The sequence below is a fragment of the Triplophysa rosa genome, linkage group LG2 (genome assembly GCF_024868665.1).
Source record: "Triplophysa rosa linkage group LG2, Trosa_1v2, whole genome shotgun sequence".
NCBI classification, from domain to species: Eukaryota; Metazoa; Chordata; class Actinopteri; order Cypriniformes; family Nemacheilidae; genus Triplophysa; species Triplophysa rosa.
In genome coordinates, this window is record NC_079891.1 from 10,775,421 (window position 1) to 10,798,981 (window position 23,561).

A 23,561-nucleotide genomic window follows, 5' to 3' on the forward strand; every position below is an offset into this window, starting at 1 on the left:
TGCCACTAGGGGCTTGTGATGGCTCTGAGGAGACAGATGGGTGGCCAATGGAGCCATATTATTTCACATTATACATACACGCACAAATTTGGTACTCCACTGCATAGGTGTAATTGCGGGTGGATCTTTTTTTAAAGTATGAATTTGCGAAAGGCATTTATTAATGAAACAACATCTACACATACTTTTTCATAATCTAATTTATACATTTAACAAACATCTTTGTGCTCAAGATAAAAGACGCAGTCCGTATATGTCATCAATGCTGCGCGCATTCTCGTTATGCTCTATGGATCATCAGTACTGTTGCGCGTTCTCGTTATGCTGTATTTCTATGGATAACTTAATTTGCTTTTATATTTAAGTTTGTAAGTAGCAGTAAATTTCATGAATTCTCAGCGTTAAGACTAAAATGGCACTTTGAAAAGCTTGATTAAAAAAAAGCCCTGATTTCAAAGCCGCAATGCAAAGCCCTGATGTGGGAGCAATAAGGCTTAAATCCAAATGAAAGCATGCGTGAACGAGCTGTTTGACTTTGTTTAAAAACAGTTCCAAAGAAAAGAGCAATACAACTAACTATTGATGTCAATCGATAAAAAAATTAATCTGATTAATCATACATTTTTATGTGATTAATCACAATTAATCGCACATAACATAAATGTTTTTAAATATACTTTTACATTATAATAATTTCATATTTTATATCCAAATGAATTTAGAAACAACATAATTCTTTACCAGCATCATTTTATGAATGAAAGACAACATTCTGATATTAGTTCTGCAACTGACGTCTCTATTAAATGTATTGTTTTTTTATTTAATTTAACATCATTTATAGCCATTCAACAGTATAATTGACAGTTATCATGTCTAACAGGTAGAAAATATACAGAAATTGAATTAAGGTCTCAAACACTTTACAGTCTTTAAAGCTAAATTCTAAATTAAATACAGAAGAATTCTCATTAAAGCTACAAAACACCAGTGATGTTTAATGTACCTAAAAGCAATACTTGAGTAAAAGTACAAATATCTTGCCAGAAAATTACATTGGTAGAAGTGAAAGTAACCTTTTAGAATATAACTTGAGTAAAAGTTTTAAAGTATCAGATGGATATTGTACTTAAGTATCAAAAGTACTTTTTATATTAAATCTACTTAAGTATTTAAAGTAAAGTTGAAGCAAACGTTGTTAATACATTATTTTTTTAGCATAAAGATGAAAAATTGTGCTTACATAGAAATGTACAACTTTGAAAAACCTCTGTCTCAAGCTCAGTAGCTTTATCAGGAACAACATGTTGCCAAATACGCCCTTTTCACATGACGTCACGCCAGTGTTGTAGTCGAGACCAGCTCATTCGAGTCCGAGTCAAGTCCGAGTCCAGAGTAGGTCGAGTTCGAGTCAAGACCGAGTCCAGAGTAGGTCGAGTTCGAGTCAAGACCGAGTCCAGAGAGGGTCGAGTCCGAGTCAAGTCCGAGTCCTAGGACAAGAGATCTGAGATGAGACCTATAGAAATCTTCAAGAATATGTTAAATGTTTGGTGGAAACAATAAAACTGGCACCGAGCTCATAGAGTGCTCAGTGCATTAAATATACCATGGCATGTACACTGTGTTTTATTTACTTAGACTGATATTAGTTTAAAAATATTATTAGCTGAGGGTAAAAAAGGCCACATAGTAAGTGTTGTAAAGGTAATTTTATTACAATTATGACTTCCCCCTGACCAAAGATATGTCCAAAAGACGTCTTTTCTGCAACTTTCGATGTTGAAAAGACGTCCCTTTATTGGCCCATTATTATGTTTTCTGAACGTCTGATATTGACGTACAGGGGACCTTGGTACAATGTAAAAACTGGTTCAAATCTGGAGTTTATCAGACTACTTTCAGTTTTCACATGGAAATAAATGAAATAAGACTCTGTGAAATGAGTTTTGTACCCACAATAATAACCATTATTGTGATCAGTGTTTGCTTTAGTTGGCTCTTGATCCTTGACTTTTGTTAAATTAATTCGTTCAGGTCATGTAGTAGTGTTATAAAAACACTTGTGCATGTGAAAGACAGACATGCTTTTACAAAAGTTGGGGTTGTTCTCATGGAAATAGTCATGCTGTAATAAAATGTATTAGTTTTAAACATTATTGATCAATTGATGACTGGTCTGAGTTCTCTGGCTAGTCAATGCACAAGTATTGAGAGAAAATAAACAAACATATTTCACTGACATCAACCCTCATCATACAACCCTCAACAATGATGACAATCTCAAAATAATTCAGATAAACAGATAACCCAGCATGCATTGCAGCATGAAGCTTTCTTTTGTTGATTGTCACCATTGTTGAGTTTCATATGCAGATTCTTGATGTCGTTGTGTGTTAAGTGGTTTAACAGATTGTGAATATGTTAATTCCTAAAAAAATCACAGTATATCAAACTACAGATCCACAGAGCTGACACATTAATAAACCAAACCCAATTATTAACAGTGATCTAAACAATTTCAAAATGCATGCATTACCATTCAGAAGTAGTCATCTCTTTGCCACAACTAATTTATTTTAACACACAGTTATGGCTGAAGGAAACCTTATTTAACATTAAAATAGAAGAGCCAAGAGCTCAACTAAAGCTAAAAAAGATCACAATAATGGTGATTTTGCAGGTACAAAAGTGATACTGATTCAATCAATGACATTGACAAATCATCATTTTTAACCTTGATTCAATGGTTGCTTGCTATCTTACTGCACTCAAATCATTCAGCTCAGTTTATTTCAAAGAGTCTCACTTAATTTATTTCCATGTGTAAACTCAAAATTTCAACCAGTTTTTACTTTGTACAGACTGGACATCAATATTACACAATCAGGAGACGCCATGAAAAGCTATAGAAACAACTTTCATTTTTGGCCCATAAAGGGACGTCTTTTCAATGTATTTAATATTTTTGCTGGGCAGTGTTAATTTTGCAGCAAATTTTGATTTAGTTTTAGTCTAGTTTTAGTCGACGAAATATGAAAAACATTTTAGTCGAATAAATATACATTATATTTAGTCTACTAAAATCTAAATGGTTTAAATCATTTACTTGGTGTAATTAAATGTTCCATACAAAGATCAACTGTTTTGACATAATTTACTTCACCTTAGAATGAAATTAAACCAGGTCATTACCTTTATTTTTCAGAAAAGTTCAGTAACTAGATTTGCATTGTTGGAACACAGATATTAGACCATGAACGACATGTTCCAGTTCATTCAATCCAATTTGACTCAAATGACTCGTTAAGTAGGGCGTATTCATTCAGTTCATTCAACCAATGAAACGCTCTGACAGGGCTCACACTCAAAGGCTATTGGCTCATGGCATGCCTCTTTGAAGTAAGCGCTGCACTGTCTTTGCTTGAGACAGCAATGAATGAGAAATAGCTTTCAAAAAGACATATTATATAAATTGCATTACATTTCTTTAGTCATGCAAACATGTTACATATTTGGTTGGAATGTACAGTTTGACTCACTTCATCACTTCTATAATCAGTAGAGGACAGCGCTGGTTTCTTTTGGCTGACTCTATGTTGCATTTCATGATATGCAGCAGCTCGTGTTAGCGGATAAGTTAACATTGGCATATAAAAACCTTTGGCTGCCTTCGTAATGTGTTTCGGGGTGACTCGCCTGCAGTCGCGCTTCAAGTTTGCGGCGTTTTACTGGCGATCGTGAAGAAAATAAGACGCTTTGTTAACCGCGTGGAGACACAGAATACATGTGTGTGCTTCCCCTTCTCCCAGAGACTTCTCTCTACCGTTTATATGAGATAAGCACATGCGCGCAAACTGATGTCCGCCAGGTGGGACAAGAATGTTTTACTCTCGTTTTTATTAGTTGACGAAAATGTCAGTATATTTTTATTACAGTTTTCGTTATAATGCATTCATTTTTATTTAGTTATCGTCTCGTTTTCGTCAGTGAAAACATGTCGTTAACGAATACTTTTCGTCATAGTTTTCGTTAAATTAACACTGTTGCTGGGACTCGAGTGGACTCGGGCATAAGTCCAATTCCGAACATGTTCGAGTACGAGTCGAGACCGAGTCAAAATGCACACAAGTCCATGACAAGACCAAGACCATTAAAATAGGGTCTCGAGACCGAGTTCAAGACCGAGTCCGAGTCTCGAGACTTCAACACTGCGTCACGCATCTTCGTTCTGCCGCGAAGCAGTGTATCATTACTTCCGCTAGCACTCCAGTTCATAAGGTGGCGTAATGCACCTATAAGCTGGTTTGCCAACGCCAGTAAAACTCAAGAAGAAGAAGTTACTCTAGCGCCTCAGAATGGAGTTTACCAAGTCCCTTGCACATCTGCCACAAATACGGCTAGATGATGTACAACGTCTTGCAGACAATTTTTCTAGGGGTGTAAGAAACAACAATGCCAGTTCGGTTATACGACGATTTTCGATTCGGTTCATTCGATGTGAGGGCAGGGTTCATGCCATGGCACAAGCAATGCTACAGAACACTAGAATCTTTTAACTTAATAACAACAACAACAACAACAATAATTTAACTTGTTTACTTGAACTTTATTGACAGAATATAATAATAACACTAATGTAAACTAATGTCAGAACAGGGCTCTAGACTAACACTTGAGAGGGTGGCACTAGAGTTATTCAGTTGGTGGCACAGCATAGTTGCAGTCCGCTTAATACGCACCTGTGGGCTTCTTTTTCTGTCAAGTCGCGTTAAAAAATCACTTGTTGCGGGTTTTGGGGCTTATTTTAAAAAATATGGTTGCTTGTTCTGAACCTGACAAGCAACTTTGTTTCTTTACATCTATGGTCGCTGTTTTGTTCAATCCATTAACACTGTCTGCTCGAAGGTAGGCTTTTTGTACTACATGCGGCAGAGCATAACATCAGCACTGCGAGAGCTATTTGAAAGCATACAGAGACGTCTACTGTCGATCACTCTCGCGGTACTATGATGTCACGCGCCGATTGGTCTGCGCGGGCCGCAGGAGGTCACACAACATATCTAAGCACGTAAAACAACATAGAGAAGCCAAGAATGTTACAGTGGTCTCTTCACGTAATCATCGGCGCTCTTTGTGTAATCGGAGGTAAATATACTAAACAGATGAAATATTCACTTAAAGATAAAAAGCATTTTATAACCGGGCTACATCATTAAACATGTTAAAAGTGTAGATCTGCGCGTTTGGCTACACAGCGTTATTCAAGCCTAAGCACGTGTGAATAGCGTAATTTGTCCTCAAACACACCGCCTCCTTTCCCCTACCAACTAAACTAAATGTATTACATCTGTCACGATTAGGATGAAATGTGAAATGAACGAAACGGTCAGATCTGATCAGGTGCAGCAAAGGGGTAGGGAGGGATGACCCTATTATTAGGCTATAAGGTAAACATCAAACATTTTTATTGTATTAAATAAATGTATTGATCATTGCAGAATATAATTTAAAAAAGTATACATCAAATGCATATAGTTCAGTTTTACTTCATTATAAATGTGTGGCTGTTACAGCTACGTTAAGTGGTCATTATATCTTCTCCTTTTCCATCTCTCCAGGCCTATACTGCTCACATCAGAGATTTGCAATTAATTTTTGTAAAATAATTTATGTTTGTGTTTTTCAAACAGGGTAGTGTCAGTTTAAAATGACCCAGGCTCGTTCATTAATAATAAATAATTGATAATAAATTACATTGATGATCGTGAATAATGTTGGGCTTGTTTTGGGCTTGTTTTTGGAGCTGCAGTTGCTTATTTGTCTTGCAAAAGTTGGCAACACTGGCACCAGCCTTAAATTTAATAGCACCATAGTCGTGGGGTGAGGTAAGAAAAAAGAATCAATAAAACTTAATTGAAATGTATTTAATAAATCGATTAGATATTAATACAAATCATTGTTTATGATTGAATTATTTTATTGTATATGTAAACTCTCTTTCAACACTTTTTCATATTTAAAGCACATCTTTCTTAAAGCTACTTTCTTCCTTTATTTGTTGTGAACAACTCCTAATAGAGAACACAATTCCTTTAATATCAGTGAGTGTTTTTGGGCCCGTCCTTTTTTGTTTGATGAACATTATAAACAGATATCTTTATTATGCTGCTGAAACTTTAAGAGCTCGCGCAATATACTGGAACACACATGTTCCCTTTCGAGAGAGGTCTCTCTACATTGCGTGTAACGCTAGGGGAATCCCCTTCTCCAACCTTTACTGAATCCTTATTGAATAACGCCAGTGAAAATAAAATGTAACTGGCCAATGCCGGTCAAGACGGCGCTTAGTGGCGTGCGCCGCCCCTATATAACTCGCCGTCTGGACCGCATTCCTCAGAATCTTTCTCCTTCACTCACCTTTTGCATGCTGTTGAGGATACGTTTCAGAGAAGAGGAATTCATTGGATCCTTCTGCTCGTGTGTTCCGGTATGCCGATATGCAATTTATGTTCGGGGCCCATCGACCCGCAGGACACGAACTCACACTGCTTGCTCTGCCTGGGTCTGGCCCATGCAAAGGGGGCTCTCTCTGAGTCTAACTGCCCACACTGCGAAGACCTTCCAGTGCGGGTGCTTAAGGCTCGGAGAGTCACCGCCCTCGGAGATTTTGTTAGGCAGCGTCCCGCCGCAGCCAGCGATCCCCCCAGGGGAGATAAAGAGCTGGACTGCCGTCATCGCTCTCGGCCCCCCGGGTCTCCAGTGTTCTTCATGGATGAGAGCCTCCGTCCCGCTGATGAAGCTACGGAGATGATCCGGTTTGGCGCTTCGGGAGATGAAGACGAGCTCATGTCGCTGGCGGCTTCAGACAGGGATCTGTCGGGGTCAGAGGAGCTAGCGACATCGGAGAAGGAGCGGGCGGAGTGGGATGCCCCTCCCGCGCATCACGAAGAGCTCGTCCGTGTTCTCACCAGGGCCGTACAAGACCTTGGCCTCGAGTGGAACTCCCCCGACGAGCCGGCGAGGAGTAAGCTGGACACGTGGTTTTTCAGCCGGGCCGCCGCCCAGAAGAAACGCACACCTTTTTTCCCAGATGTCCACAACGAGGTCGTGAAAGCGTGGTCTGCGCCCACCCACGCCTCAGGATAGTCAATTTTCTCCCTGGTGGATGGGGCGGAAGCCCGCAGCTATGCGCGCATTCCCGCCATCGAGCAGGAGATTGCAGCGCACCTGGGTCCGTCTTCATCATCGCTGCGATCCGAGGCGGTGCTGCCGTCTAAACCGTGCCGGATGACCGCCCACATAGCAGAGAAGGCGTATGCCGCCTCTGGGGAGGCTGCCTCTGCTCTACACACCATGGCGGTCCTCCAGGTTTTCCAGGCTCAGCTGCTGCGTTCTCTGGATGGGGAAGAACTTAACCCAGACGGCGTTAAGGACCTGCGCGCGGCCACGGATTTCACGCTCATGGCCACTAAGCGCACAGCCCAAGCCATCGGCCACACCATGGGCTTCATGGTTGCGCTCCACCGTCACCTGTGGCTCACGGATCTCAAGGAGACGGACAAGATAGCCCTCCTGAACGCTCCGTTGTCTCCCTCTGGTCTATTCGGGGATGCCGTGGATGCCGTCATCCAGCGTTTCACGGAGGACCAGAAGCGCTCGAGCGCTATGAGCCAGGTACTACCCAGACGCCCCGCCCAGCTGTCTTCGCGTCACCGATCCTCATCTGCGCGCTCGGCGCAGAAACCGGTGAAGCAGCCCACGCTCATGGCCCCCTCTGCCGCCGCAGCTCCCGAACCGGCGGTTCGCCCCAAACAGTGGCGAGACATGCCCAGGAAGCGCCACGGCCCGTGGAAGGATCGTCGCCCAAGGTGAGGTTCCAAGCCGAGTTCCGAAGGAGTTCGCTGGGAGGAGGAACATGCTTGACGGGGGACCTCCCGCGAAGTGTTCGAGGTTCTCGTTTGTCCCCTTACGGTTGCGGGCGACACAGAGAACGATTATGTTATGGATGTTGTTGTGTGAAATGTAATAAAAATGCACACATTTTCACAATCAAAGCATCTTCCTCCTCTGATGAGCGCAGCAAGCTCTCCGCCTCCGTGCTGCGAGCTGCTGTTGTCTCATCCTGTGCCAAGCTGGTCACAGCCCCGGCTTTACGGCGATGCACCAATCCCGCCTTATGTCCCGTCTCATACTCTGGTTACTGCGAGTCAGAGCTCTCTCAGCAGAGGTCGTACGCCCTCGCGCGGGATAACCCGGAGAGTGCAGAAAGAGACGTTGCGTCCCTTGCAGGTTTGCAAGGAAGCATGGCAGTCCATCCCGGGTATCTCGCCCTGGTTGCTGAATATAGTAGAGAACGGCTACTCGCTCCAGTTTCGGCGCAGGCCGCCCCGCTTCAATGGCGTGGTCCCGTCCGTAGTCTCCCCGCAGACTATACCGCTGTTGAGACGGGAGATCGACAGCCTCCTTGCGAAGCAAGCGATAGAGGTAGTCCCCTCAAGCGAGAGAGAGAGCGGCTTCTCTTCTACAGCCGCTATTTTGTCGTTCCAAAGAGAGATGGTGGCTTCCGGCCGATTCTAGACCTGAGACCCATCAATCGTGCGCTGTACAAACGCGCTTTCAGAATGTTGACGATAAAACAGATCCTCACGCAGACTCGGCCCGGGGACTGGTTTATTTCAGTGGATCTAAAAGATGCATACTTTCATGTTCAAATAGCCCTCGCCACAGGCGCTTTCTGAGGTTTGCATTCGAGGGCACTGCGTACCAATTCATGGTGCTCCCCTTCGGGCTGGCGTTAGCTCCGCGCACTTTTACAAAGATACTTTATCCCTTTTGAGAGCGAGCGGTATGCGCATTCTGAATTATTTGGACGATTGGCAAGTTTTAGCCCACTCGCAAGAGATGCTTGATTCCCATGTATGCAGGCTCCTTTCACACATGAAAGCCTTGGGGCTGTGTGTGAACAGACACAAGAGCGTGCTTCTCCCCAGCCGGTCGATCGTGTATTTGGGAGTGTGCGTAGATTCGATCACCTTGCACGCTCATCTGAGCCCAGAGCACATTCAACGTATCACGTCGACCTTGAGCCTTTTAAGTCTGGGACGTCCCGTCTCGCTAAAAGTGTTTCAGAGGCTTCTGGGGCTGATGGCGTCAGCAACCACAGTGTGCCACCTCGGTTTGTTGTTCATGCGTCCCCTCCAGCTCTGGCTGAGGTCCCGCGTGCCGAGAAATGCTTGGTTAGCGGGGCACGTGAGAGTCGCGGTAACACGCGGATGTCTAAACACCCTGAAGCCTTGGTGCAACATTTATCGCCGCGGCGTCCAGTTGGGTCCTATCAAAGGGCAGAACGTGGTTACGACGGATGCGTCTCTGACGGGATGGCGAGCCCTGTGAGACGGCGCCCCTGCGTCGGGCTCCTGGTTGGAGTCAGAGAGACAGTGGCATATCAACCGCTTAGAGTTGAAAGCGGTTTTCTTGGCCCTCAAGTGCTATCTCCCGCAGATCGAGTCGCAACATGTACTGATTCGTACGGACAACACGTCAGTAGTGTCATACATAAATCGACAGGGCGGTGTCCGTTCATGAGCCCTCTTCGAGCAGGCGGTGCAACTCCTCCTTTGGGCCGATCGTCACCTGCTCTCCATCAGGGCGATGCATGTGCCAGGTCAGATGAACTGCGGAGCGGACATGCTGTCGAGGGACGGCCCCCCTCACGGGGAATGGAGGTTGAACCCTCAGTCAGTAAGCTTGATCTGGGATCGGTGCAGAAAAGCGGATGTCGATCTTTTCGCGACGGAGAAGAATACGCATTGCCCTCTGTTTTTCTCCCTGTCGAGCTCCCCGCTGCGGGGGGACGCGCTCATGAGCCCGTGGCCAAGAGCCAGCCTTTATGCATTTCCACCAGTGAAGATTTTACCGTTGGTGCTACGCAAAATCAGAACAGAGAAAGCTGCCGTGACGCTGATCGCCCCAAGATGGACGAATCAGCCGTGGTTTCCCGACCTAATGGAGCTGCTGGCAGCGCCTCCGTGGTCGATTCTGCTGAGGAGGGATCTGCTGACCCAAGCGAGCGGCACAATCTGGCACCCCAACCCCGAGTTGTGGCGTCTGCACGTGTGGCGGGTTCACGGGGGCAGGGAAACCTGGGGAGTTTAGCGAGTCGTGCCATGGATACTATCACAGAGTCGCGAGCTCCCTCTATGAGGTGCCTTTATGCTTTTAAATGGGCGGTTTTTGTAAAATGGTGTGGGGAAAACGGGCTTGATCCGGAGCTATGCCCCGTATCTGACATTCTAGCCTTTCTGCAGCAGCGCTTGGACGCCGGCAGCTCGCAGTCTACGCTGAAAGTTTATGTCGCTGCCATTGCCGCTTTTCACCCTCCGATTGACGGTCGCTCGGTAGGCAAGCATACTTGGGTGGTGAGATTTTTACGGGGCGCGAAACGACTAAACCCCCCTCGCCCTCCTACTCTGTTCCTACTAGGTGCCGCCCTAGGACCTAGCCTTGGTTTTAAAGGCGCTTTCACTTCCTCCGTTCGAGCCCTTGCAATCATCGGGACTGCGGGAGCTCTCCCTAAAAACCATCCTACTGCTTGCGCTTGTGTCTGCTAAGCATGTAGGGGACATACACGCGCTGTCTATCGATGGTGCCTGCATGCGGTTCGGACCTAACGACTGCAGCGTCACACTCAAAGCTAAAGTGGGTTATGTGCCTAAGTCGCCCTCAACAATGTTTAGAGCAAGTTATATCCCTGTCTGCTTTCTCACGGAGCCGCCAGTCTCGCAGGATTACGCTCAGTGCGCGCTGTGCCCGGTGCGAGGTTTGAGGATTTACATTGACCGGTCTGCCGCGTTCAGACAGTCTGACCAGCTGTTCGTTTGCTAAGGGATGTCCCGTTTCAATGCAGCGGTTGTCTCATTGGATAACAGATGCGATAGCGCTGGCATACGCCATTCAGGGCTTGGACTGCCCGATCGATCTTAGGGCCTCTTCATGGGCTTGGTCGAGAGGGGTGTCTGTTCAGGACATTTGTGCAGCAGTGGGCTGGTCTTCGCAGAATACCTTCGCCAGATTTTACAGGCTGGATGTGTCCTCTCTAGCGGCACAAGTACAGTCTGTTTCGGCACCACCCACAGCTGCCTGTAGCGACTAACAGCTTAGCTATGCTGCGCTCAGCTATGTCGTATAGGCGGTGGGGGAGGTGTTGGAATGCGGTCCAGACGGCGAGTTATATAGGGGCGGCGCACGCCCCTAAGCGCCGTTTTGACTGGCATTGGCCAGTTACATTTTATTTTCACTGGCGTTATTCAATAAGGATTCCGTAAAGGTTGGAGAAGGGGATTCGCCTAGCGTATCACGCAATGTCTCGTTCCCTCCTCTCAGGGAACCGAGGTTACGACAGTAACTGGAGACGTTTTGTTTCCCAACTGTTTGGTCATGAAACTAAATACCTTTACAAGGTTTATTTTTAATATGGGAATTTTTACGTTATTTTGTGTTTATATGTCCGTTTCAGAGTAAGAAAGAGAACTCCGTTTAGTATTTTGTGCTCTGACTCTCTGGGCGTGGGCATATCTCAAACAACCCGCGAGACCTGAAGGCTTTTAGTGAGTATTCTTAATGAAAGCTGCATTGATATACGTTTGGCATGGCGACTTACAAATAAATAGTATTTAAATGTGCTTTTGTGGTTTGGAGAAAAAAGTGCTGACGGCAGCGTATTTTTGGAAAGTCGCGTGACTGTTTAAAACAGAGATATCACTTAGACGCTTTTAAGGAGAATTAGTTACTGAATATGAATTTGTTGTTTCTGTCAATATATGTGCATTCTGACCATTAACAATGCACTGCCATCACATTATTGAGCGTGATAAAAAGTTGCTGCACTGCTGCTTCAGGTTGCGAAGTGATATGCTCTAACCTGTGCTCGTCACACGCAGCTGATACATGTGATGGATGGGGCCGCGGTACGCCATGGGAGTTTCGCGGTTCGTATCGAGGGAGGTGTATCGCGGATCGTTCGGTTAGGTTCGAATATCGTTACACCCCTAATATTTTCGCTAAGGACAAGATCAAAGCTAGAGAAAGGATACAAATTCTTCATTGACCAATACCGGTTTGATTATAAAGGTAAGTGTTTTGTTTTCTTTTTGTGTTAGCGAAGGTGCTAGTATAAGTACTTGAATACGTGTTCTATTAGTTTTTTTTTCACTGCTGTTAAATTCCAGCGTGACGGCAAAAAATAACTTCTTCTTCTTCTTCTTTGTTGCAAGACGGATGTTATGATACACCGCTTTGCGAAAACGCGGAAGTTAAGTGACGTGTGATTGCTAAAGTATAAAAATACAAGTTCAGAAACCACATCTTTATAACTTTACTTTATAAAATAATAGTTCCCTCCCACCCCCAATAGTATCCCTCTAAGAGATCAACTTGGAACAAAATCAGAACAAATCTGTCTGGCCCTTACTTCTTTCTTTCCATGCATTTCCCTTATAGTAACAACCCAGTCATTTGATAAGACTGAAAAATTAGCTGTTTATCTTTAAAAGAAGCAGCACATTAAAACACTGATTAAAAATTATTGGCTCAAAGCTGTGCTTAAAAGTTAGTTATTAAGCTGCTCAGTCATAATTTCAGCGAAGTGTAGGACTAAATCTTAAGTGTCAGGATCAGAGATGATTTACGACACTTTGCTGTGCCGCAAACAGGATTTTGGATGAAGACATTGGCATGGACCAATCACTGAATAGATTAGATGTATGGTGAAATTCCTATTTCCTATACCCATTTTAAAACGGTGCTGAAAGAAATGATTTTTTTTGCTTTAGTCGAGTATTTTTGCTTTAAATACAATGTTATTTTCGGTATAAATCTTTTCTTGTGTGCGAAATCACACATACCACTGAGAATATTACAGCATAACGAGAACGCGCAAAAATAATGCAAATTCATTGTAATAGAGCATAACAAGATGATCCATAGCAATACAGCATAACAAGAACTTGCAACAGTACTGATGATCCATAGAGCATAATTTGAATAAATTTGTGCCTTTTATCTTGCGCACAAAAAAGTTTGTTAAATGTATAAATTTGATTATGAAAAATAATTTGTAGATGTGGTTTCATTAATAAATACCTTTAGCAAACTCATACTTTTAAAAAGTGCCACCCGCAATTACGCCTATGCAGGGGAGTACCGAATTTATGTGTGTATAATGTGGAATGATTCGGTTCCACTGGCCTCTCTCTGTCCACCACATGTCTCTGTCTCCTCAGCGCCATCACAAGCCCCTAGTTGAAACTCCTAAGGACTTGAGAGACCTCTCGAGCTGTCCTAAATAATTGGGAGAGTAAGAGTAAATCTTAGGCTTAAGAAATTTAAGTTAATTAAGTTTGGAAGTAGGAGTACATTTCATAAATTCTCAGCACTTAAGACTAAAATAGCACTTTGAAAAGCTTGCTACGCCCCTGGGGACAAGAATATTTTCGTCTCGTTTTTATTAGTTGACGAAAATGTAAGTATATTTTTATTACAGTTTTCGTTATCATGCATTAATTTTTATTTAGTTATCGTCTCGTTTTCGTCAGTGAAAACATGTCGTTAACAAATACTTTTCGTCGTAGTTTTCGTCAACGAAATTAACACTACTTCGATGCCTTTGGCTCTCCCATATCTCGTGACCGATCGCATCATTTCGTTGGTTTTGAACGTGAAACGGTATACGCCCTTTTCACATGACGCCACGCATCTTCCGTTCTGCCGCGAAGCAGTGTATCATTACTTCCGCTAGCACTCCAGTTCATAAGGTGGCGGTAATGCACCTATAAGCTGATTTGCCAACCGCCAGTAAAACTCAAGAAGAAGAAGTTACTTCCGCTAGCGCCTCAGAATGGACTTTACCAAGTGGCTTGCACATCTGCCACAAATACGTCTAGATGATGCACAATGTCTTGCAGACAAATTTTCGCTAAGGACAAGATCAAAGCTACAGAAAGGATACAAATTCTTCGTTGAACAGTACCTGTTTGATTATGAAGGTAAGTGTTTTGTTTTCTTTTTGTGTTAGCGAAGGTGCTAGGATAAGTACTTGAATACGTGTTCTGTCAGTTTTTTTTTCTCACTGTTGTTAAATTCCAGCGCGACGGCAAAACATAACGTGTTCTTCTTCTTCTTCTTCTTCTTCTTCTTCTTCTTGTTTGTTGCTAGACGGATGTTATGATACACTGCTTTGCAAAAAGGCGGAAGTTAAGTGACGTATTGGCTCCTGCAACGGACTGCAATTAGCTGTTCCGGTTTATCTTTAAATGGTTGCCGACCTCATGCATTCACGGACACGCACGGCATCTTCATGTAAAGTTATCGTACGGCTTTGGTGCAAAAGGGTCTTCGAAATGAGTTGTTTGTTATATTTTGTAATGCTTTGGTCAGTTTGTGCAATAAATACCCGTGACTGTACTTTTATTTGCGTGCTGTGTTTTATATGGCTGAGAAGTGGTTAGGTTTAGGGTGAGGTTGGGGTTAGGTGCTACAAAATATTAAAACCATAAATAATTATGAAATGCTAAGAATTGCACGCATCTCAGTCTGGAGCATTTATAAAACAGCAACGCAGTTCCCTGTTCGTCGAAAAACGACGCCAAAGGGGTACCCTGCGCATTCAAAAGTGACGCCATGGGGCGTTGACCAAGCGTAAATATGTGACGAGTCGGGAGTGAGAACGGGTTGGTAGGAACCAGACCGCTGTTGCGTTGCGTTGTGCCGCGTCACACAGCTAGAAGCTGTCTACCTATACTGAACGCGTAAAAGCAACTGTTTCAAATCACGCTTTAGTGGTTTTAAAGCTTTTACATGAATAATAGCGTGATTAACGTTAGAAAGGATCATATCCATATAAAATATAATCAGTTTCTTTAAATGTCTTTATTTTTATTTATATACAATAACTAAGCAGTTTTGCTTGTAGGTAGAAAGCACAGGCACATGTAAACAAACATCAAGTCAAGTGTACACATATTTTACAACTGTTTAAATAGTACAGCTGCTATGCAAATGCCATTTGGTAACTAATTAACCCCAGACCATCGCCCTGAAGTAACGATGAAAACGATCGTGGTAGCTTTAACTCCTGGATCAGTCTATTAAACTCCTCGTGCTCTTCTCTCTTCTCAAGAATAGGGTGAACCCAATATCGTCCTTTCTCTTCCTTTGCTCATTCAGGCAAAAAACAATAAACTCATCTTCGCTGCTGCTGCTGGAGAAATCCATTTCTTGTTCTGCTGTTGTAAGTAGGTAAAGCAAACAGTACTAGTAACCTGTATTGCTACGCGCGACGCTTTAAGCTTTTCTTCTTCTCAGCAGCTGGAGCCTGAATAGCGGTTGAGCGCCACCTAATGTTTAGGCGTGTAATGTATTCTCCATCAGCACCATCTACCGTGCGGGCATCAAATAGAAGAAAGCGAACATTCGTTTCGTCGTTGATATGAAAACTTGGTTTGTCGGGTATTCATTTCGCTTTTTTGCATCTCCCGCAATCTGAATGGACCTTTAGTTGGAGCCTTCTGTGAATTTGGTTAGACACGTAACGTTAGGTTACACATTATCAGGACATATCAAGCGATCTCTAACAAAGCAATAGTACAAATATGTTTTACTCACATAAGATTGCTGCGCAATTCCTGTCGGATCCAATATTGACTCGAGAGGCCTTCGCTAAAGTCACAGGGTTGCCAGATCTTCACAGAAAAAATAAGCAAATAAAGACAAGACTAAAACAAACCTTAAAATGCAAATTGTTTATATATTTTATAAGACCAAAAATTCTTAAAATCTGCAACAGACCATTTATTAAGACCTAAGTGCCAAGGCTTTTGGATTTTTAAGACCAAACGACAAGTATAAGAGTGCTTATTAATTACAAACATGGCAACACAGCAAAAGAGCGCTGTGTGATGGAGCCCTCCAAGCATAAACACAACATATAGACACAGCATATCAGAAGTTTAGTTTAAACTGACGGACAAAACGAATCTTTAGCCGAAAAATATGTCGCTATGGTTACCAGTTTGTCGATCGTCACAAATGCGGAAGTGTGTACTATGTGTGGCTAAAGTCATTCGCGAACCAGTGGGCGGGGCTAGAGAAGTAGTCGTTGATATTTTTCTGTGGAGGCGGTGTTCAACCTGGTGCATTCTAGGACCTGGCGTTCACTGAGCCTGGTGTCAATAACAGTTGTAATTCAAGGGCGTTTTCAATTCTGACACTTTGAGGATGTTCGCTTGAATACGAGTCCCTCTTATACAACAAAATCTCAAGTTAAAATTGTGGTTTTAATTCATGGCTCCTTTAAGACTATAGGATGCAAAATATCGCCTGTTTATCGTTATCGGGAAATCCCAGAAAATATCTAGATATCGTTTTTTTGCCAATATCGCACACCACTACTCTACAGTATGTGTGTGTGTGTGTGTGTGTGTGTGTGTGTGTGTGTGGAGATAATATACCAGACATGTGTGTCTGTGTGTGTGTGGTGTGTGCATGCTTGCGTGTGTATGTAGGAAGAAGGTTAATATAAAGTCATCAGGCATCTGCTTCAGTGTTGCGTTCCAATAATCTTCGTCTGCGATCTGTTGCCAGCAGTTTATTAAAAGATTTTTTCTCTTCCTCTTGCCTCACTTTATGCCTCAATCCCTAAAGACCCATTCTCCCCCAGCTCCCCACTACTCATGGAAGAGTTTTTCAGTTTGGGACGTGCTGGACTTTGTTGACAGATTACACTGGAGCCTTACTTTGACTTAGTAAGGCTAGAGTAATGAGAATTGGGCCCTGTTGAACAAGTTGCCACTGTTATCCCGGTTAAGATGAAATAAAAATAGAATCCTGGATCTCCCGTTCTTCTTCATGCCTTGGCTGACAAAAGTGTAAGACCCTGTTACTGTCTCTATCTGTGCTTCTTACATTGGCTTTTGTCCCAATCTTGACCTATCGCTGGGCCATCACCTTCTATTTATACCCTAATCTTAACATTGGTGCTTTTAACCCCGGCAATCTCTCTCTCTCTCTCTCTCTCTCTCTCTCTCTCTCTCTCTCTCTCTCTCTCTCGTTCAAGGCTGGTTTTGTATTCTTTTTGTTCATATTATGCCAGCATGACGAAGGAAGCATGGAGAAATATTTCAGAATTGTAAATAGTTCTTAGTCATTTATTTTAATATTACATATATTATTGTGTCTAATGCATATTTTTGATGTTTCCATCTATTTGACTTTTTATATTCATGTAGAACATATATACTACATCACATGCCCGTCAAATTGGCCTTCCTGTGGAGTCCATAACCCTTTCAGAACATCATTCCTACTATCAACATTCCCTGTGAGCCTGTCCACACACAAATGGCCCAACGTGGTAGCCATTATCAGTTTTCACTTTAAAAATATAAATTAGTTCCAATCGTTTCCACATTTCTTAAGATAACATTATGAAAGGCAAAGAGTTTAGAGTGCTGTAGCAATCAGGTTTCTTGGAGCAGGCAACTGAGATTGAAGTAATGGGGTCAGAGGAGAAGTATGATGTTTTAGTTCAAAGTTTGGGGTCAAATGTGGGACAGTGCACTGCTGTGTGAATTAGCAGGTCTGGAACATTGCAAAATGTCAACAGTGGTTGAATTGGCAAGAGCCTGAACATTTGTGTACAATTCCTCAAAGGCACCAATAAAGGTGATCATTACACAAAATAACACTTCTAACATAAATTCTCTATACTTTATAAGGCTTTTTATATATCACCTGAAATCAAAATCTGAGGCTACAAATTACCCCGCAAGCATATACAGTACACTATTTAAAGTTATTCATTTCATTATATATACATATAGGGTCGGTTTCCCGGACAGGGATTATCTTAAACCAGGACTAGGCCTTAGTCCAATTAGGACATTTACATAGTTTTTACAAACATGTCTTCCCAAAAACATTACTTTTTTTAGACAACACAGTGGCACTGATGTGTTTTAGGATATGTCAGTGCAAGCTGTTTTCAGTTTGGACAACACTGACATTTATGTTAGTCTAGTATTAATCCCTGTCCAGGAAACCACCCCATAATCATTTTTTGGAAGAAAGCCAGAAGAAAGTAGTTCCACATTTCCATTAAAAAGTGTTTTAAAGACAATCCAATGTTGTTTCTTATTTAACCACACACTTGTGGCATTGAACTGTTGTATAAATGCAATATCGCTCTCGTAGTCATGTTATAGTGCTCTATATCAGCGGCTGTGATGATCTCTGACCTAATCACAGCCATGCTGATACACAGCTCTATCACTCTCCTACTCGCGTGAATTTACATTAGTAATCTACAATGTAGGTTACCTAAATACATACAACAGATACCTTATACAGTACATAGTCCAAAGTCCAGAACAGTCCATAGATAGTCCAAAGTCTATAGACAGTTTCATCGGATGCACAGGCCTGGATTGAAGTTAATTTTCGGTTTGTGTTTGTTGATCGGTCTGGCTAGTGGCTATAGTAATACAACTATTTATAATATAATATTTATAAATATTAAACTTATATTAATTTATATGAATATTTTATCGTATAATAATTATATTCAATAAACAATTTGTTGAAAGGGTTGTGTAACTTCGTTGCATTTAAGTTTAGCCAAGTAATGGTTCTTCTACTGGTAACCCACAATAATACTGTCTAGACATGCTTTTAACTTGCTAGCTAATGTAATTTACAGTACTTGTTATTTTGGGCCACAAAAGCGCGCCTGCGCAGTCACATTTATATTGCTGCTTTGAAATCGTCAGGCAAATATTTGTCTTTTTATAAAATGCTTATTTAAGAAAACACTTGACTGCTAGATCATCTAAATCATGTTTGGTAGACCAAACAGCAACAAAAATCTACAGGCAATTTATGATCAAGCCAATACTGTAACATGACATCCAGTTCATAACAAGCCTAAACCAGCTAATTAAATTCTGTTCAATTTTATATAGCACTTTTCACAATTTCCATTGTAGCAAAGCAGCTACAATTATCAACAATACATTATGAGTTTAAAAACTGATAATAATACATGAATAAATAAAATAAAGACAGTATGTGGTACTGAAATAGTTACAGCAAGTTTTATCTATGCAAGTACATTGATGAAACTTAACTGAAATAAAAACTGTTGGATTGTTAGAAACTGTAAATTGTTCAAATGAAGTATATTAAAGCAATAAGACTCAAGAAGCAATGGGTTACAGTGCATTTTATAACAGCTAAAGGGCGTTGTTAGGCAAGACACGAAGCGAAGAACCGTTTTACTGTTATAAAATGCACTGTAGCCCACTGCTTTGCCGGGTTTATTGCTTTTATAAAATGGTTATTCCATATGTGTAGCAAGGCCAAGCAACACAGATGCAACAACAGTGGCACAGTGATGCTTAGGCTATGCAATGCCGTCAGCAGCTACAAATTTCATAATGGCTCATAACGCGGCTCAACCAATCTGAATCAAGGTGCAGAACTGATCGTTTTATAATATTTAATTGAAGTATGTTATGTTAAATATTATCAGTACTGGAAACTTAAATGACAATATACCAGAGCAATTTGCAATAATACCATAACATGAAAATAGCGTATATGTTAAAGTAGGGCTGTGCCGATAAACGATATCATATCGAATCGCGATAGAATGTATTTCAAAAACGATGATAAGCTATTGGCATTTTGACTCGATATGGATTAATCTTACAGTCTAACAGAACGCAGAAATAAACGCAACAACAGACAGTCAGCGTGCAGCTTTTATCATAAGCGTCAAAGTACAAAGTCCATTTCATACTGCACTTGGCAAAGAAAACTTGACATGAGGAGGAAAACATGACTGGAAGCGGAAACAAAGGTGAAACTAACCTCGAGTTGTCATCACGCGGTTTATCAAGTGTCTTATTTTTTTTCGCAATCGCCGGTTAAACAAAACAAACTTGAGACGCAATTGCAAGCGAGTTACTTCGAAACTCAAGCACAAACGTTTTTATATCCATCGTTAACATATCTGCTAACATGAGCTGGTGCATATGAAACAAACCAGCTCTGCCCTGTACAGATTAGAGATGTAATGAAGTGAGTTTGTGTGCACATTAAAATATTGAACCTTGTATGTAAGATGCTTGCATGATTAAAGAAATGTACTACGAATTCCACTACTCGAGCAATACATTATTGCAGCGTTATGTATGTGCGCAGGTGTTGAGCCAATAGCGTTCGGATGTACGCACTAACGGAGCCCTTTCATTGGTTGAATGTACTGAATGAACACTCCCTTTACTTAACGAGTCAAATGAGTCAAAATGAGACTGAATGAACTGGTACATGTTGTTTATGGCCTAATATCCTCTGTGTTGCAACAGTGCATTAATTTAATTGAATTTTAACTGGTTAAAGGTTAACTTCTGTTAATAAACTGTATTTAAAATAGATTATTTTAAATACAGTTTTTTAATTAAATATATATCGAAATAAATATCGTTATCGATCAATATAGAAAAAACTATCGAGTTTAGGGTGTTTATGGAATATATAAATAAACCAGCTTAAATCCTGTAAAGCGATCACCTGTTTCAAAACTTACCAGCTTAAACTAGTTTTCAAGCAAGGTACTGCAAGTTTTGCTTTTTATCTTAATGATTCAGTGTTACCACGGATAATCCAGAATTCTAACACGTCCAGAAACTGAAACATTTCTGGTTTACTACTCTTTTTTTCTCACAAAACACTCATACCATTCGACGAAGTAACACCTGTCAAACTTGTGAAATTGTCTTCTGTCTCCTGCCACACATTCCATGTGAAAGTTATGTTCTGTCAGGAGATAAGTGGGAAGATGAAAGAGTCTAATGACCCGTGTCAGTGTTTTTTTCACTGTTGTGCATGTATATTTGTGTGTCGATTGTGCTGAGGGGCATATTGACTTCAGGGTGTCCCATGCCAGGACTGACAGAATGTACAAGGGCAGGTTGAATTTACTCCTGAGCTCAGCCCAGTCAAGCTGAACGCCAGCTCTCATATCCACATGTCTACTGTACATCCAAAGTTTAATGGAGTAGGGATCATCAGGGTCAGAGCTCTAATAAGTGGATAATGGCTCTCTGTTAGGTCCAACCTCATGTCTAGTCATTAACATGTAAGACGTTAAAGTGACATTAAGAAATGAGGAGGCTGGATTGCTTAGACACTTAAATTGAATTGAGAATGGTCCCTCATTCTCAGTTTGATTGAATTGCTCATTTATTTCTGTTCTAATGTGTTTCATGACATGTGCTTTGACATTACGAATTTAACTCTTTATGCCAGCCTGACATACCACAAATATATTAATAAGGAATTGTTTTCACTGCAATCATATTAAAATGGGTGTGTTGGCTTTGATGCACTCAATATATACTTTGTTTTGAGTATTAACTTGTGAAATAGGCATCAACACTACTCAACATTTTCACTTTAGAGCTGTGTCAGCTGAGCAGGACTGGCAGTCAGAGTTTTCGGTCAGCAGTGAAGCGCCAAGCTCTAGTAGGGATCAGCCTGGGGGAAAAGACTTTTAGGCCCTGGGACTCAGCTCACATAACAACTCCGTTATGCTGTCTCCCTAAACCTTCTCAAGCCTTGCCTGACTGATTTGATGCTGGCAATTTAGTATTGTTTACTTCCTCTGGAATAGATCCTGCACAATCATAGGGATTGCACACACATCTTTACGCAGATCTGGCTTATTTCGGACGCTGATCCAGGCACAGAGATCGGATGCATGAAGGTGTTTTTATATCACCATTGTCTTGAATGGAAGCTTTCTTTCATAACTGCCTTTTGTACACAATAATTCCCGTTCACAGAACCTCAAAGGGGGAATCAAGAATCTCATCTGTCTCATAATTCCCAAAATATCATTGGCCAGTTAAATGGTAATTCCCACAAAATTTGTCACATGAAGCATTTAGATTTCATTTAAAATATTTATTTAAAATTGTTGGTCCTTAAACCTTTTTAACGTGGTTGAAATACAACATTGACATCGGAGTTCACATAACAAGAGACTTCAAAAAGTTCATTCCAATACTCTACGCACTTTTATTTGTTTTTTTCTCAAAATGTAATTAGAAAAAATTAGAGGAATACATTTTTTAATAGTAGCACTTAATTTACGTATGCAAATCTCAGTTTTTATGGAGTGTATTTCTTGAGGAAGTTATTTTCTTTTTCTCTAATGCCAAAAAGTAAATGTTCTTTAAGCATGGGGGCTGGCAGAAGCTACTGCTATAAGTACTACTTAGGTCATTAGCCCAGACAGACAGAAACATTACCAGACACGACACACAGCTAACACTGTGATGTATTGATCTACTGTTAGGACTCTAGGCAGGAAGAAGAACTATTTGCTTTAAAGTTCAATGGATCTCCACTACTGTTAGTGTTGTAACCGCCGGAGCAATCGATATCTGGAGAAACCCATTGTCACCAGACATATTCACCCACTCACAGACATCATAATGCTGTCCAGATTCAGACTGTTGTTTTCACTGCAGTTTAAGCTTCTTTTACTCATTCTCTGGAGAATTGTCTTCTCTTTTGGCATGGTTTAGCACTTTAGTTTCTGTGAATTGTATTTGCACTGGATATCTATTTCTTGCAGGCTGTAATAGAAGGAACTCAAAAGACTGGGGTGTAATAATACAATGATTTGATAGGCTACGAGAAAGAATATGTCCTTATCATTCAGACATGTAGCTTTGGTCTATATTAAAAAGTATGAACAATTTGTTTTCTGTATAAGAAAGAAAGATTGTTTGTCTGGTGTTTGTAGGTAGTTGGGTATCATTGGGGGTTTGTGTGAAGATATTATTTCCACAACTGTAGGGATGAGGCTATTTCATTGTCTATTGAATCAGCAAGGGCAGGCTGTCCTTTTTCAAAGTTTTGACCTGAAATATATCACTCGACCCCTACCCCTGTCAAGTGATTTTTGAGTCATGCATTTGTTCCTCTCTCCCACTTGCTCCTTTAGGTTGCGAAGAAACCATTAAGCTCTATTAGATTGTTATATGTCAAAATTACTTTCTTACAATCATTGTTTTATGTTTTTTGTTTGTCATAATTTGAAAAAAAATAGCATCAAACATCGTCACCATGGTATCGAACAGGACAACACATTTATTTTGTTTTGTTTTGTTTCTAGATGACTAAGTTCTACAGTACAGTATATCCAATATACACCTTCATTCCAAAGCCTTGCAATATCTTAGTCTCGTTATCACTGGGCTATTTGTATTTTGCCAGACTAGTTACTCATCTTTGCACTCCGTTCTTTCAGCAAACATTTAATGCATAATCCAACAATGTTTTCCTTGCATTATTGTATAAAATATTGTCCAAATGTTTGCCCCTTTTTGAACCCTTCTCAGTAGCTGAAGCCAGCCTAGCGGTAATCCCTCCCTCCCTTTATACATATTCATACTTTATGTCTCTGCATGTATTTGCATCCCAATTCCTTGCTATCC